At 37.7% G+C, this 18,625-nt stretch overlaps 1 long non-coding RNA gene across 1 annotated transcript; it reads left to right on the top strand.

Annotated features, from left to right (window-relative positions):
* The first annotated feature begins 5,622 nt into the window (after positions 1-5,622).
* LOC116532216 lies at positions 5,623-12,001 on the top strand. Its single transcript, XR_004260771.1, has 3 exons — positions 5,623-5,634; positions 9,001-9,005; positions 11,887-12,001. It is a non-coding gene; the product is annotated as an uncharacterized LOC116532216 (long non-coding RNA).
* Positions 12,002-18,625: the final 6,624 nt, after the last annotated feature.

Here is an 18,625-nt window from a genome sequence, read left to right as displayed (position 1 = left end):
GTGATTTCTACCAAACACTGGAAGAAGAATTAGTACCAATTGTTCTTAAACTCTTTTGAAAAATGAAGAGAAAAGACCACTTGCAAGCTCATTTTACACAACCAGAATTTTCTTGACACCAAAGGTAGAAAAAGACAGTATAAGAAAAGGAAATGAAAGGCCAATATCCCTGATAAACATAGACATAAAAGTCCTTAACACAATATTAGCAAACTGAATTCAACAGCAAATAAAAGGAATCATATACCATGATCAAATAGGATTTACATGTATGATGAAAGAATAATTCAATATAAAAAATATATTAATGTTATATGCTACGTTAATAGAATTTAGGATAAAATTAATGGTCATGTAAGTAGATACAGGAAAAACATTAGAAAAATGTAACAATGTCCCATAATTTCATAATAAAAATTCTCATTGAACTAGGTGTAGAAGATAATTATAAATACCTGAACATAATAAAGGTCATATTTGAACAGTCAACAGTAAAAAATTGAAAGCTTTCCCCTAAGATCAGAAATGAGTCAAGGATGCTAATTTGTTACCACTTTTTTTCAACATAGTACTGGAGAATTTATGCAAAGCAGTTAGGCAAGAAAAAGAAATAAAAGGTATCCAAATGGGAGAGAGAGATTCAAGATGGCTGATCACTAGCAGTTCGGGATTGCAGCTCCCACTGAAAGAGCAGAGAACGAGAGGACGCCACACTTTCAGATCAATTTTTGTTGCTCACGCACTAGGAGATTCCCAGCGGAGGAGCCCCACGTGTCACCAGCGCGACTCTTGAGACCGGAGGGGCGGTTTTGCTGCTGCCTTGATGTGGCGGTTCTTGGTGCAGAGTCAGAAAAGCACCATCAATCTTAAAGCCGCTGTTTTGGCCGGCGCAGTGGGTTGCTCAGATTCTAGCGCCGGGAATCAACAAGTTGGATGTCCATTCAGAAACCCAACTATAAAGACGGTAATTATAAAGAACCACAGATGGATAAATTTATAACGAAGGGAAGAAACCAGCCTAAAAAGGCTGAGAATACCCAAAATCAGAATGCCTCTCCCTCTACAGGGGATCACAGTTCCTCATCAGCAACAGAACAAGACCTGATGGAGAAAGACTGTGTTCCATTAGCAGAAGCTGGCTTTAAAAAGTGGATGATAAGAAACTTCTGGGAATTAAAAGAACTTGTTCTAACCCAATGCAAAGAAACTAAGAACTTTGAAAAAAGGTTTGATGAAATGTTAACAATAACACACAATTTAGAGAGGAATATAAGTGAACTAATGGAGCTGAAAAATACAACACGAGAACTTCGCGAACTATGCACAAGTTTTAACAGCTGAATTGATCAAGCAGAAGAAAAGATATCAGAGGTCGAAGACCAACTTCATGAAATAAAACAAAAGACAAGATTAGAGAAAAAAGGATAAAAAAGAACGAGCAAAGTCTCCAAGAAATATGGGACTATGTGAAAAGACCTAATCTACGTTTGATAGGTGTACCTGAATGTGACGAAGAGAATCAATCCAAGCTGGAAAATACTCTTCAGGATATTATTCAGGAAAACTTTCCCAACCTAGCAAGGCACGACAATATTCAACTCCAGGAAATACAGAGAACACCACAAAAATATTCCTCAAGAAGACCAACCTCAAGGCACATAATTGCCAGATTCACCAGGGTTGAAATGAAAGAGAAAATACTGAGGGCAGCCAGAGAGAAAGGTCAGGTTACCCATAAAGGGAAGCCCATCAGACTCACAGCAGATCTCTCAACAGAAACCCTACAAGCCAGAAGAGAGTGGGGGCCAATATTCAACATCCTTAAAGAAAAGAGCTTTCAACCCAGAATTTTACATCCAGCCAAACTAAGCTTCATAAGCGAAGGAAAAATAAAATCTTTTGTGAACAAGCAAGCACTCAGAGATTTCATCACCACCAGGCCTGGTTTACAAGAGCTTCTGAAAGAACCACTACAAATAGAAAGGAACAACCAGTATCAACCTTTCTAAAAAATACCAAAAAATAAAGAACATCAACATAATTAAGAAATTGCATCAACTAATGGGCAAAACAGCCAGCTAACATTAAATGACAGTATCAAACACACATATATTGTTATTAATTCTAAATTTAAATCAACTAAATCCCCCAATCCAAAGACACAGACAGGCAAAAAAAGCCAAGACCCATTGGTATGCTACATCCAGATCCATCTCACGTGCAAGGATACACAAAGACTCAAAACAAAGAGATGGAGAAAAATTTGCCAACCAAATGGAGAGCTAAAATAAATAAATAGAAAGCAGGAGTTGCAATTTTTGCTGATAAAATAGATTTCAAAGCAACAAAGATCAAAAGAAGCAAAGAAGGATATTACATAAAGATAAAAGGATCAATGTAACAAGAAGAGCTAAGGATCCTAAATATATATGCACCCAATACAGAAATACCCAGATATATAAGACTTATAAAGAGACTTGGACTCCCACACAATAATAATGGGAGACTTCAACATCAATATTAGACAGATCAATGAGACAGAAAGTTAACATCGATATTCAGGACTTGAACTCAGATCCGGAACAAGTAGACTTCATTAACATTCATAGAACTCTCCACTTTAAATACACAAAATATACACTCTTATCAGTATTACATCACACCTATTTACAGGTTTAAATGAAATATTGGTTGGCTGTTTGTTAATTATTTTCTTCCCTCATTTTTTTTTTTAATGTCTCTATTATTAAACACAGTTACAGGCATACCCAGTTTTAGACTGCATTCTAGCCCGGGCAATAAAACAACACCCCTGTTCTCTCTCCCTCTTCCTCTTCCTCTTTCTTCCTTTCCTTTATTCTTTTTCTTTTTCTTTTTTTAAATTCTTTTTCTTTCTTTCTCTCGTTCTTCCTCTAAAAAAAAAAAGAAAAAAAAAAGAAATATGATTATACAGAAAATTCACAGTAACAAAAATGATAACTACAAGGGCAAATATGTAAGACTTTTTCTCATAAATTAAATACCTTTAAAAATAACTGATGGTTTAAACAAAAAGAATAACAATGTGTTGTGGGGAAAAAAAAAGGAATAAGTAAAATATTTTGGTTGCAGATTACATAATATTTTATGTAGAAAATCCTAAAGACTTCACAAAGTTTTTTTGTGCCAAAAATACACAATGTAAAAAAGATAGTCTTTTCAACAAATGGTGCTTGGAAAATTAGATGTCCTTATGTGAAAGAATGTAATTGAATTTTTTTTCTTAGACAACACACAAAGTCCACTTAAAATGGACTAGAACTTAAATATAAAACATGAAACTGAAACTCCTAGAAAAATCATAGAGGGAAAGTTTCATGCCAGTGGCCTAGAATATGACACCAGAAACACAGGCCACAAAAGCAAAAATGGGGAAGTGAGACTATATCAATCAAAAATGTTTCTGGCATCACACACACACACACACACACACACACACACAGAATTAACAGGGTAAAGAAATAACCTACAGAGTGAGAGAAAATATTTGTAAACCATATTTGTGATAAGGTGTTAATATCCAAAATATCTAAATATATAAGGTAGTCTTACAACTCAATAGCAAATAAAACAAATAACCCAATTAAGAAATAGGTAAAGGACCTGAAGAGACATATCTTCAAAAAAGACACACAAATGGCTAACAGGTATATGTAGAGATGCTTAAATTCATTAATCACAAGGAAATGTCAGTCCAGAACACAAGGAGATATCACCTCACACCTCTTAGTATAGGTTTTACTTTTTAAAAAGATAATAACTATTGTTGATGTGGAGAAATTAGAGCCCTAGTACACTTTTGTTAGGAATGTAAAATGATGCAGTCTCTATGAGTAATCATATGGATGTTCCTCAGAAACTGAAAAGTAGAACTCCCATGTATTTCAGTAACTCCACTTTAGGATTATCACCCAAAAGAACTGAATTTGGGACCTTGAAGAGTATCTGCATATTATGTGCATTACAGTGCTATTCAAAATAGCCAAGGTGTGGAAGCAAATGTTCATCAAAGGATGAATGATGCAAATGTGGTATATACTACAATGGAATATTATTTAGCTGTAAAAAAGGAAATCTTGCCATATACGACAACACTGATGAACCCTCAGGACATTAAACTAAATGAAATAACTCAGTCACAGAATGACAAATACTGCATGATTTATGTGAGAGATCTGAAATAGTTTAATTCATAGAAGCGGAGAATAGAATGGTATTTGCCAGGGAATAGAGAGAGGGGAAAATGGGGAGTTGGTATTTAATGTGTATCAAGTTTCAGTTATGCAAGATAAATATGACCTAGAGATTTACCGTGCAATGTTATGCCTATAAAAATACTCAATTGCACACTTGAAATTTCTTTAAGAGGGCAGATTTGTACTTATTACATTAAAAATATAGATAATGTAAACAGAGAGATAGAAAGTAATCAAGAATCGGAAGAAAATTCTAGAAATTAAAAAGACTGTAACAGAAATAAAGAACGTTTTTGATGGATTCATGAATAGACTTGACATAGATGGTAAAGAATCACTGTGCTTAAAGATTCTTCAGGAGAAAATTCCAAACGTGACATGTAAATGGAAAAACAAATAGAATATATAAGAGTTACGGTACAGTAATAAAAAAGTTTTTTAATAGCCACATAGTGGGAATATCCAAGGAAAAGAAAGTAATAAAAGAAATATTTGAAGAAATAATGAATGAGAATGTCCCCAAATTAATGATCAATACCAAACCACAGATCCAGGAAGCTTAGAGAATACCAAAACATATATACCCAGACAAACTAAAAAAATAATAAAGACAAAGAAAAATCTTGAAAGAATGTAAAGGAACAAAACACCTTACAAATAAATGAGCAAGGATAAGAATTACATTGGAGTTATTTTCAGGACCATGTAGGCAACAATAGAAGGGAGTAAAATATTTAAGGTGTTGAAAAGCTACCTAGAAGTATATATCCACAAAATTATCCTTTGAGAGTGAAAGAGAAAAAAAGACTTTCCCAGAAAAAAAAAAAAATGAAAGTATTTCTTGCCAGTAAACCTGCCTTGGTATAAATATTAAAAATTATTAATAAGAAAAATGTTATGTCAGAAACTGGTATCTCCACAGAGAAAGGAAGAGTATTAAAGAAGGAACAAATGAAGGTAAAGTAAAAACATTTTTTTCTCATTAATTGATACATCTGATAACAATTTGTTCAAAATAATATTGACAATGTATTCAGTGATTATAATTTATGAATAAATAAAATTAAACCCAGCCATATTATAAGGAATAGACAGAAGGGATTTGGGATACTCGGTAATAGGTACTTGTACTGTCTGTGAAATGGCATAGTGCCATTTGAAAGTGGACTTAAAATAGTCATAAATGGCCGGGTAGTGGCTCACGCCTGTAATCCAAGCACTTTGGAGACCAAAGAGAGCAGATAACCTGAGGTCGGGAGTTCAAGACCAGCCTGACCAACATGGTGAAACCCCATCTTTAAAAAATAAATATATGAATAAATAAAAAATATACTCATAATTGTATATTGTAAACTCAAAGGTAACCACTAAAGTTTTTTTTTTTCAGTGAATACAGAGGGTATTTATTTATTTTTTAATTTATTTTTTATTTAAATAGGGTTTTGGGAAAAGGCAGTGTTTGGTTACATGAATAAGTTCTTTAGCGGTGATTTCTGATATTCTGATGCCTCCAACACCCAAGCAGTGTACACCGTACCCAATGTGTAGTCTTTTATCTCTCACCATACTTTCCCTCAGTCTCCAAAGTCCATTGTATCATTCTTATGCTTTTGCATCCTCATAGCTTAGCTCCTACTTATGAGTGAAAACATAGGATGTTTAGTTTTCCATTCCTGAGTTACTTCACTTATTATAATAGTCTCCAATTCCACCCAGGTTGCTGCGAATGCCATTATTTTTTCCTTTTCATGGCTGAATAAAAACCACTAAGGTTTTTAAAAAGAGATATAATTCATATAAGAGAGGAGAAAAATTGCATTACATAAAATTATCAGAATCAGACAAGGCAGAAAAAGAGTGGAGGACAAACAAACATGTAGAATAAGGACAATAAGTAGAAAACAGTAATAAGCCGGGTAATTATTATTCCAATTATATCAATATTAATTTTAACACCAATAGCCTAAACATACTAATTAAAGAGACTCATAGAACAAAAATCACGAGACCCAGTGTATGTTGTACATGCAAAATTCACTTAAAGACAAATAGATGAAATATAAAGGGATGGAGAAAGATATATCATACTAACACTAACAAAAAGAAAACTGAAAAACTGTGTTAGTTTCAGACAAAGCCGACTTCAGAGAATGGAAAATTATCAGGAATAAAGAGAGACATTACGTAACAATAATGGATAAATTCTCCAAGAATTTATGTATGCACCAATCAACAGAACATTATGAATTTATGTATGCACCAACATGTATGCACCAATCAACAGAATATTAAGGTATGTGAAGCAAAAACAGAATTGCAGGAAATAGATGAATGCACCATTATAACTTCTACACCTGTTGGTAATTAACAGATGTAGCAAACAAAAAAAATGAGTAAGAACATAGTTAAATTTAAACACATCATCAATCAACTGAATCTAATTGACATATATAGAATACTTCATCCAACAGCAGAATACACATTATTATCAAGCTAACACAGAACATTCACCAAGCTATACCATATTCTGACCTCTAAGACACACTGCAACAAATCTAAAAGAATTGATATAATGCAAAGTATGTTCTCAGACCACAATGGAGTTTAACCACCCCCCTCAAATACCTGGAGATTAAACAACACAACTCTAAGTAACACATGGGTTCAATAAGAAGTCTCAAGAGAAATTAAAAATATTTTGAACTAATTGAAAATGAAAATAAGACCTTTTAAAATCCATCGTATGCAGCGAAAGAAATATTTGGAGGGAAAATCACAACATTGAATGTATGTATTATAAAAGAAGAAAGATCTAAAATCAGCAATCTAAGCTTCCACTTTAGCAAACTAAAAAAAAAAAAAAAAAAAAAAAAGGTAAATTAAATCCCATGTAAGCAGAAAATAAAATAAAAATTTGAGCAATAAGGATGTCTGCTCTCATCATTCTTAGTCTACATTGTACTAGAAGTTTTAGCTAATGCAATAACCAACAACAGGAAATAAAAGTATACAGATTGGAATGAAAAACTTGCCTTTGTTCACACATTACATGATTGTCTATGAAGAAAATACTGAAGAATCAACGAAACACATCCTGGAACTAAGAAAGACTTTAGGGTACAACTTAAGATACAAATGTCAATTGGTTTCTTATATAGGCCAGCTATGAACAACTTGAATTTGAAAATAAAAACAATGTCGTTTATATTAGAAATAACAAAATGCAATACTTAGGTATAAATCTAATGAAACATGTCAATATTAGTTTGTCAACTCTTTACATAAGAATTAATCTCAATCCCTTTCAACCTTTTCCAAAAATTAGAAGAGAAGAAAATACTGTCTGGCTCATTCTATGAGTCTATGACTCATTCTATGAGGTATTAACTTGTGCAAAGCCAGACAATGGTATCACAAGAAGAGAAAACTATAGACCAATAACCTTTCTGAATAAAGGTGCAAAATTTTTCAACACAATTCTAGCAAATTGAATCAAGCAGTGTATTAAAATGTGTATTCATTATGACCAAGCAGAATTTATTCTACGAATGCAAGGTTATATCAATACACAAAAATCACTAAATATAATATGGCATGTTACAGAATTTTTTTAAAAACCCATATTCTCACTCAATTGGTGTAAAAACATTTTGCAAAATCCAATGTTCTTTCATGATAAAAAAAACCCTCAATAAAATAAGAGTATAAGGTGAATTCCTTTGCTAGTGTTGCCATAAGAAAATATCACAGACCAGATGACTTGATAGAAACTTATTTTCTCACCATTCTGAAGGGTCGAAGTTCAAAGTCAAGGTGTTAACATGTTTTTTTTCATCTGAGGCATTTTTTCCTTGACTTACAGATGGCTGCCTTCTTGCTGTGTCCTAAGTGTTTCCTCTGCCCAGGCATCCCTGGTGTTGCTTTGTGTGTCTAAATTTTCTCTTCTTATAAAGAAGTATACAGAATGGAGTAAAATATTTAAGGTGAATAGGGCCTTAAATGAATTAGGGCCGACCATAACAGCCTCATTTAACTTAATCATCTTATTTAAAGGTCCTATGTACAAATACAGTCACATTCTGAGATACTAGGGATTAGAACATCAACATACGAATTTGGGGATTCAACCCATTACAGAAGAAAACTTAATCTGATAACACAGATTGATTAATATCTCACAGCTAACAAATCTTCAATGGTGACAGATTGAAAGCTTTCCTCCTAAGACCAGGAATGAAACAAGGATGCCCATTTTTACTACTTCTACTCGACATTTTACTGGATTTTAAAGTCAAAGCAATTAACCAAGAAAAAGTCATTCAAATTGGAAAGAAAAAAGTAAAACTATATTTACAATAACATATTCTTATGTAAAAAAAAAATACTTTAAAGAACCCACAGATGCACAAAACTGTTTCAGCTAATATACATATCTAGCAGTGTTGCAAGATACAAGATCTACATTAAAAATATCAGCTGCATATGGTGGCTTATATCTATAAGTTCTGAACTTTGGGAGGCTGAGATGGGAAGACTGCTGGATCCCAGGAGTTAGACACTAGCCTGGGCAACATGGTGAAACCCTATTTCCTTAAAAATACAAAAAAAAAAAAAAAAAAAAAAAAAATTAGCTGAGGATGGTTGCACATGTCTGTAGTCCCAGCTACTCAGGAGGCTGAGGTGTAAGGATTGCTTGAGCCTGGGAAGTTAAGGCTGCAATAGGCGATAATCATATCCTGCATTCCAGCCTGGGTGACAGAGCAAGACCCTGTCTCCAAAACAAACAAACAAACAAATGAACAAACATCAAAAACCAAAAAATCACAAGGAATGTGCAATCACAACTAAATTAAGAAAACTAGTTCATTAATATTAGGTTTGTGCAAAAGAAATTGCAGTTTTGGCAATTTAAAAAATTTGTGCAAACCACAATTACTTTTGCACCAACTGAAGAGCATCAAGAATAAAATTCTCATGAATAAATGGACCCAAGGAGATGCAAGATTTTATAATGAAAACTAAAAAATATTGCTGATGGAAATTAAATAAGACCTAATTAATGGAGAGACTTATGAGGTTTACGTATTGTAAGAATTAATATTGTTAGCATCACAATACTTTCCAAAGTGATCTACAGATTTGATGCATTCTGTATCAAAATTTCAACTGCGTTTTTTGTAAGATGGATAAACTGATCCTAAAATTCATCTGGGATTGTCAGAGATCCCACACAATCAAAACAATGTTGCAAAATAATATAGTTGTAAGATTCACAATTGTCTTTTTTTTTACCACGCCTGTGTAAACAAACACAATTGTCAACGTTAAATCTTAGTACAAAGACACAGTAATCAAATTGGTGTGATAATGTCATAAAAATAGATATATAGGTCAATGAAATAGAATAAAAGTTCAGAAAGAAACCCATACAACTATGGTCAACTGATTTTACACAATGCCAAGACCATTAAATTATCAACAAATTTGTGCTGGAATAACTGGATACATGTTAAGAATATAATAAAATTGGTTTATTACCTCATACTCCGTTCAAAATTTAACTCAGAATAAATCAAAGACCTAAATTGAAAAGCTAAAACTACTTTTCAAAAAAACTCAGAAAGAGCTATATGGGTAAATCAAGACTGTGGGTTTGACAACAAATTCTTAGATGTGACATCAAAAATACAAGTAACAAAAGAAAAAAAAACAGATAAGCTGGATTTCATCAGAATTAAGAATGTTTGTGCATCAAAGGACATTATTAACAAGGCAAATCACATAATGGGAGAAAATATTTGCAAATCCTATATCTGACTGTCAGAGGCATTTGAACCAGAACAACTCCATCTTGAATAGGAGTTTGGTAAAATGAGGTTGAAACCTACTGGGCTGCAATCCCAGATGGTTAAGGCATTCTACGTCACAGGATAAGAAAGGAGGTCGGCACAAGATACAGATCATAAAGACCTTGCTGATAAAACAGATTGCAGTAAAGAAGCTGGCTAAAACCCACCAAAACCAAAATGGCCACAAGAATGACCTCTAGTTGTCCTCACTGCTACACTCCCACCAGCACCATGACAGTTTACAAATGCCATGGCAACATCTGAAAGTTACCCTATATGGTCTAAAAAGGGGAGGTATAAATAATCCACACCTTGTTTAGCATATCATCAAGAAATAACCATAAAAGTGGTCAATGAGCAGCCCTTGGGTCTGCTCTGTTTTTGGAGTAGTGATTCTTTTATTCCTTTACTTTCTTAATAAAATTACTGTCACTTTATTCTATAAAATCACCCTAAATTCTCTCTTGTATGAGATCCAAGAACCCTCTCTTGGCATCTGGATTGGGGTTCCTTACCCATAACATCTTTTTGGAGACCACTGAAGGGACTATAGTGCAGAAATCCTCTACCCAAAGGCTAACTTTGTGTAAGTGTTGGGGTCTGTTCAATAACATCTTTTTGGCAAACCACAGAAGAGATGATGCTGAAGAACTCCCAGCCAACCCAAAGAAAAAAGACTGCAGCACTGATTGCCTATGTTGGGGAAGTGGTGGGGTACCTGGGTAAAGTATGGTATTGGGTTAGAGGCCCAACTTAGGGGAGTTATAGTCTCTCCTAAAACAGAGTGGGTTAGAGGTCCCTCTCAATAAAAGGCAAGGACCCTTAACTCGCCTTGAATTAAAGGTCCAATTTAGGAGGGTTAGAGTCTCTTCTAATATTTAGGGGGTTAGAGGACCCTCTCGGTAAAGTCTCTTTCAGCCAAGAATGGGTTTGGCACCATGGGATGTTAACTGCTATTCTCTTTGCTAATGGCTATGGGTGACAGGATTAGGCATGTATTAGTTTGTGGGACATGGGGAGCTATTTCCTTCCTAAAAAGGGGAAACTTGAGAGCTGATGGCACTGCTAGAAAAGATTCCTTTGCTACCAACAAGCAGCCACCTGAACTTTTCAGTATCAATGCAATGGGTTGGTTTTTCTCTGGCCTCCCTGAATGCCTGCCTTTTCCACCCTGTTTCAGGCAATGCCTTCCTTTCCCTCTCTGGGCAAACTGGTTAAATGAATAGTAAAAATCATGTTTACCTCCTCTGTAAAGTTTTAATTAATCAGAAAAAGGATTTGTGGGGCTAGTCTTAAGGTATAGCCAATCTGGTGTGTTTTGTGTGCCTTTCTGTATTGTTCCATCATAAAAATGCGTACCTTTATTTTAGAACACATGCTTAGAACATCTGTAAACCCACTGTTCAAGACAGCCTAGCAAGCTAGTCAGTTACAAACATTGCTGCAGGTCCCTGAGAAAACCTGGATGAGGTTTCCCTCTTGTCTTGTATGTCCTTGGGAGCTTGACCTTTTGTTCTTGTGGCTGTGCTTTCCCTATTTACAATGACAACTTGGGTTCAGGGTTTAATTCCTAGCTTGGAAAATGAGTCCTTTATCTTCTGTCTATGTATTTATAGGTATTAGCTGTTAAAAATGCATGCTTTGAGGCCAGGTGCGGTGGCTCACGCCTGTAATCCTAGCACTTTGGGAGGCCGAGGTGGGTGGATCACCTGAGATCAGGAGTTAAAGACCAGCCTGGCCATCATGGTGAAACCCTATCTTAAAAAAAAAAAAAAAAAAAAATGCATGCTTTGAATGAAGAGACTCCCCAAACAGGTTTTGTGTGAGCAACATAGCTGTTTATTCACCTGGGTGCAGGTGGGCTAAGGCTGAAAAGTGCTTTAGCGAAGGGTGGTGGGATGGGAGTTGGTTTCATAGGCTGGGGCAAATTTTGGGGGGAGGGGCAGGGTGTTACAGAGTAAGATTTGTTACAATGGTGGGGGTAGAGGCAAGGAGTATACATTACCATAAATTCAGTTACAATGGCGGGTGGGTAAGGCATAAAAGTAGTTAAGATGGCAGGGTGGGTGAGGAGTATTTACATTATTGTAAGAACAGTTAAGATGGCAGGGTGGAGTGAGGAGTATTCACATTATCATAATAAGTGTTAAGATGTCAGGGTAAGTTTAGAAGCTTAACATCCAGGGGAAGCTCCACTGAGGGATCAGGGATAATGGCGAATGCAGGTGGGGGTGGGGGGGTGATCAGCCGAGGCAGGCAGGACTTTAGACTTTCTGGGTCTGGGCTTACACATGGAGGCTTGACATACCTGTATTTTTATATAGAGCAAGAATTAGAGAAAGGGGGTGATAACAGGTTTTAGGGGTTGGGGGGTGAAGTTTCTCAAGGCTTCTTCAAGCGGGATTGGGGGCAGTGTGGAAATCTAAAAATGGGAAAAAATTTAGACTGCTGGGAGATCTCAGGAAAAGCGGTGATATTGTGGGGATTTTTAGAAGGAGTATTTGTCATATTGACTGATTGGTTATTGCTTGTATACGATTTTGTAGGAATTGAGCGATTAATTGGAAAAACACACAGTCTAAATAAGAGAAGAAGAAAGATAGTGTTAGTGGACTAAGGATTGGAAGAAGCTGTGAATCCCAGTTAGAGAGTGTCCAGACAGTCCAGCCAGGTCCAAAATAACCATTTGCCTGATTAGTGAGCTTTTGAGCTCTGTCTTTTAATTTATTGATGGCATTTTATAAGAGGCCAGGCTGGTTTACATAGACAGAACTGGAAGTGTAAACTGAAAAAAATGATAAGGTGATTTGAGGGAGCTGGAGCTTTGGATCTGAATGCCAAGGGAACCAGCAAGGGCTGTGGCTGCTAAAGATTGTAGTGGGGCTTGGTAAGGTAACTGTGTGGATGGAGAGCTTTTGTTTTTATGGTGTAAGAGGAAGGATGTGGTATTATAAGAACCACTCACTTTTATTAACAAGATTGGGTATGAGCAGAGAATGGGAGCCAGATTAAGAGTGAAATATTAGCTGTAGTTGCCTGGAGAAAAAGTGTTAACTGGCAACTTAAACAAAAGCAGGGCATGTAAAAATAAATGAGTAAAGTGAATTTGAGCACAGTTAGACAGAAAATAATAGAAACAGAAACTTTCTGAGGTGTGGTTTAAGTAATAGGGGTGACTGCATAAAGCTGAAGAAGGCGAGGGGCTGAAAGTAAGTGTGTGAGGTGTAAAGAGAAAACATTGGAGGTTGTGAGAGCTCTAGAGGGTTAGTGGGGCATAGCCTGTGATTTTGAGAGATTTTAAGAGTATTATGGCAGCAGCTGCTGCCGCGTGTACTTAATGGGGTCAGCCCAGGACTGTGAGGTTAAGTTGTCTGGATAAAGAGGCTACAGGCTGTGGGCCTGGCTCCTGTGTAAGAATTCCGATGGCAGAGCCTGTTATTTTTTCTGTGTAGATAGAGAAGGGTTGAGAGGAGTTGGAGAGCGCTAGTGTAGGGGCTGCCTCTAAGGCCTTCTTTAGTGACTGAAAGCAAGAAGGGGGGGAAATTTTTGGTTTATGGGGTTAGCTAAGTTTTCTTTCATAGGTTTATAAAGTGGTTTTGTTATGGGGGCAAAGACCTGGTATTCAGAGGTGAGTATCCTACAATGCCTAGGAAGGAGAGAAGCGGTTTAGTGGATGGGGTTGGGGTTTGGGAAATTAACTGGATACAGTTGGCAGGGAGAGTGTGTGTATGCTGGCAAAAGATTATAAGAGACGGGGAAAAAATTGGGCTTTAGGAAAAGCATTTTTGAGGTTAAGAACAAATAGTGAGTTGTGGAAGGGAGTATGGAAGATAGGAGGATATAGGGGTTTGGTACAACCAGGTGGATGGGATGTTCAATTAGATTGACGAGGTAGAGTTCTTCGACTAGTCTGTAGAATTTGTTTGGTTTTTGGACAGTTAGGCTAGGGGAGGAAATTTGGGCTTTGGAAGGGAATTCATGATACCCCTCTGAGCATAGATGCTGAAGAAGCAGGAGGGTGAATTAGAAGACCAGGTTGCAATAGATGGGTGATGACAGGCTTTATGCCTTTTAAAGCCTGTTGTGGGATGGGGTGCTGGAGCTGGGTGGGGTAAGGGTGGTTAGGTTTTAAGGGGATGATGAGGGGTGAGTGACCTGTAGCAGCAGATGGGAAGGCGGTGTCCCACACCCTAGAGTTAAGGTAGGGGTACATAAGGGGAGCTATTGAGGGAGGTGTGGGTTTGGGGAGAAGGGCAGCAATGAGGTGTGGCTGTAGCCCAGGAATAGTTAAGGAGGCAGACAACTTTGCTAGGATATCTTGGTCTAACAGGGAACTGGACAAGTGGGGATGATTAAGAAAGAATGTGGAAAGGAGTCCTGGCCTAATTGATGCTAGACTTGGGGAGTTTTGAGAGGCCTGGAGGCCTTGCCATCAATTCCCACAACAGTTATGGAGGCCAAGGAGATAGGTCCTTGAAAAGAAGGCAGCGTGGGGTGGGTGGCCTCTATGTTGATTAAGAAGGGGATGAACTTACCCTCTACCATAAGGGTTACCCTAGGTTCAGCATCCGTGATGGTCCAAGGGGCTTCTTAGATGCTCAGGCAGCATTAGTCTTCAGCCACCAAGCTGAGGATTGGAGCTTCAGAAGCTCTGGAAGCAGTGACGTGGGTTGGACAGTCAACTTTCTGTGGGGGCCCCACACAGACAGGCCAGGGCTTAGTAGGAATCCCGGGCTGAGGGCATTCCTTGGCCCAGTGGCCAGGTTTTCGACACTTGAAGCAAGGTTCAGGAGGGGTGGCTGGACTCATTGTAGTTTGGGCACTTTGAAGTTTTTGTGAGCCGGTGTTGTGGCTGGGGTTTGTCTTACGGCAGAGGCAAGCATCTATATTTTTGAGATGCGCTGCCACCAGGCAGATTTTTCCTTATTATTAAACACCTTGAAGGTGAGGTTGCTTAATTCCTGTTGTGGGGTTTGAGGGCCAGATTTTAATTTCTGTACCTCTTAGTAATGTTAGGGGCTGATTGGGTAATAAAATGCATATTAAGCATTCTTCAGGGGTGAGAGTAGAAGGATGATATTTAAGTCACTCCAGGTGAGATTATAGGACTGGGTTAAGTATTGGAGGATTTGATGAAAAAGGAGCCTAGCCATTGGCCAATTTGGGAAAGATTGGACAAAGAGAAAGGAACATGCACCCTAACTATGCCTTTGGCTCCAGCCACCTCTGGAAGGGGAAACTGCTGGGCAGGGACAGAGGAGGTTGTCTCAGGACTAAACTGTGAGCTGGTTCTTGTATGAGGTGGGAAGGTGACAGGAGGGACATATGGAGGGGGGTTGTGGGCAGAGAAAGAGAAGGAAGGCTCTAGGGGGTGGGATTAGGTCCTGGATTAGGGCCTAGTTCAGACAGGCAAGGAGGAGAAAGGTTAGAAGAGTTGACGGACAAGGAGGACTCTGGCTTACTGGCAGAGGAAGGAAGGGCAGATGGAAGAGAAAAGGAGTAGAGATTGGGGAGGGATTGGTGTGTAAAAAAAAATGCCTGGACGTAGGGAATTTCTGACCATTTGCCCATGTTGTGACAATAATTGTCTAAATTTTGTAAAACAGAGAGGTTAAAGGTGCCATTTTTTGGTCAATTGGAGCCATTTTTTAACTTGTATTGTGGCCATGCAGTGGCCAGGTAAAGAGAATGCAGTGTTTACAGAAGATGATGAGACGTTTGGGTTTTAGGCCAGGAGACAGTTGAACAGGCTTGAGGTTCTTTAGAACACAGGCCAGCATAGAGAAGGGAGGGATAGAGGACAGATAATTGCCCAAGGTTCTGGAAAGGCAGCAGAGACAAGAAAAATGGGCATGCAACCCAGCCACTCAATAGGCATCCTTAATTGAGCCTGGGTTGAACCTCCTCATTGGTGAGCAGCCAAAGAGAGTGTCCTCTACATTGGCCTGCCACCAATATTGGCCATGAGCCTGGTGGGCAAGTGACTAGGGTCAACATCTCCACCATAATCAAACACCTGGGGAAAACTGGGTCCCTGGATCCATGACCTAAGTAGGATTTTTTTTTGGTCCTGAGCCACATGGAAGAACCTGGTTTACCTGATTTTCCTTGTCTTTGCGGTGGAAAAATGATAAAACCAAAAGGGGAAAGTCATAAGGAAAAGACAAAAGAATGGGAACACAAAAAAGAGAGACTGCTTACCAAAATAGCCGGGGGTGTGCGTCTGTGGGCTGGTCTGATGACCCCAGGTTGGTAGGTAGATTTCTTCATGGATGGGAGCACAAGAACAGGGATGGGGGTTTGGTCTCCTGTAGGAGTTCCCTCATCCCAGGTTTCCAGCACCAAATGTTAAAAATGCGTGCTTTGAATCAAAAGACTCCCCAAACAGGCTTTGTGTGAGCAACACAGCTGTTTACTCACCTGGGTGCAGGTGGGCTAAGGCTGAAAGGGTGTTAGCGAGGTGGGATAGGAGTTGGTTTCATAGGTTGGGACAAATTTTTTGGGGAGGGGGCAGGGGTGTTATGGAGTAAGATTAGTTACAGTGGTGGGGTAGGGGCAAGGAGTACACATTACTTGCGGTTACAATGGCAGGTGAGTAAGGCATAAGAGTAGTTAAGATGGCAGGGTGGGGTGAGGAGTATTTACATTATTATAAGAACAGTTAAGATGGCAGGGTGGGTTTAGCTGGGCAATCAGGGATAATGGCGAATGTAGGGGGGATAGGCGGTGGGGGGTAGGGGAGTGATCAGCGAGGCAGGCAGGACTTTAGGCTTTCTGGGTCTGGGCTTGAACATGGAGACCTGACATTATGTGTGTGATGTTTATATATGAAAGAGCTTTAACAAATTCATTTCAAAATAAGAGCTTAAATAAAATATTTTGTCAAAAAAGTAAAAAGTGCGGTGCCTTTTATTTAGTCCACGTGACTTAGGTAATCTCTGGGAAATAAAGATAGTTTTAAAGATTATTGGAAAAATAAAAATATTTTCAAAAATGTAAACGTTTGGTCTAAAGTATGCAAGTCAGATATTAGGTTTACTAAATGCTTTAAGGTCATAAACTGCTTCTGTGTCTTTTGAAAATTGTTCATTTTACCTACTTTGGAGCATTAAATTCTTGATAGGGTCTGGAGATATGTGAAGAGCCATGCCCCCTAGCTGTGCTGGAAAGAGTCAGACCTTATCTGTACTTCTGTCTGGGTCCTAGGCTCCACACCCAATACATAATTAAAATTCCAAACTTCGCAAGGTTTTCACTAAAAAAAAAATTGCGAAGAGTTAAAATCATAACATGTAATTGACACTACTAAAAAAACAGTTTTACACAAAGTGTGTAAGAAAAGTAAAAGGTGTTTTTGGTAAAAGATCATAAGAAGGCATGGAAATGTGGATTTCTTGCCTAAGTTTAGAGGGTTAAAGGATTGTTTTAAATAAAATAGAAAAAAATCTAAAGATGTAAACAAGTTGTGGAAGGCTTTTATGTGTGGAAGGTTTATAAAAAATTAATTGTAAAAAGATTGTGTGTGTGAACATATTTGCTAAGGTTAAAGGGGTATTATTCAGCTTTTCTGTAAACTGAACATGGGAATAAAAGCACAACAGGTTTTTCTTAAAGCATTAATCTGCTCTTTAACAAAAATAAAACTGTAAAGGGTTATTGAAGGTTTATGAAAATCTTACCTTGTAGCCAGACTGATTAATATTAAATGCATTTGTCTATAAGGTTTCATTAAGAATTGGGTTTGATATCAATAATGCACTAAGGCAATAGTGACATTTGACTTATTTTGCATAAAAATCATACAAGAAGCTGGGCATGGTGGCTCACACTTTCAATCCTAGCACTTTGGGAGGCTGAGGTGGGTGAATCACCTGAGTTCAGGAGTACAAGACCAGCCTGGCCATAATGGTGAAACCCCATCTTAAAAAAAAAAAATCATACAAGAAGCATTGTCAAATATGAAATAGTGTTTGGCTTTCTTTGGGCTATATTTGCATAAATATGTTATTGGTATGTGCTCCAAATTAATAGGAAACTCCTATAATTCTAATATTGCTTAGTGTAGGTTATTAATAATCATAATTGTTTTTTTCTTTCTTTCTTTTCTGTCTCTTTTTTTTTTTTTGAGACAGAGTTTTGCTCTTGCTGTCCGGGCTGAAGTACAATGGCGTGATCTCAGTTCACTGCAACCTCCACCTCCCAGATTCAAGCAATTCTCCTGCCTCAGCCTCCCAAGTAGCTAAGATTATAGGCAGGTGCCATTATGCCCAGCTAAGTTTTTTGTATTTCCAGTAGTGATGGGGTTTTTCCATGTTGGTCAGGCTGGTCTCAAACTCTTGATCCCAGGTGATCCTCCCGCCACAACCTTACAAAGTGCTGGGATTACAGGTGTAAGCCACCGTGCCCTGCCTTTAATTGTTATATAAAATCATTGTATGCCACAAAGGTAGCCAAGGTTGCAGTGAGCTGAGATATCATCACTGCACTCCAGCCTGGGTGACAGAGCAAGACTGTCTTTAAAAAAAAAAAAAAAAAAGGAAA

The sequence above is a fragment of the Sapajus apella genome, unplaced genomic scaffold, assembly GCF_009761245.1.
Source record: "Sapajus apella isolate SASKATOON/1434 unplaced genomic scaffold, GSC_monkey_1.0 scaffold75, whole genome shotgun sequence".
In the NCBI taxonomy this organism is placed as follows: domain Eukaryota; kingdom Metazoa; phylum Chordata; class Mammalia; order Primates; family Cebidae; genus Sapajus; species Sapajus apella.
This window is presented reverse-complemented; position numbering and strand designations above follow the sequence as displayed.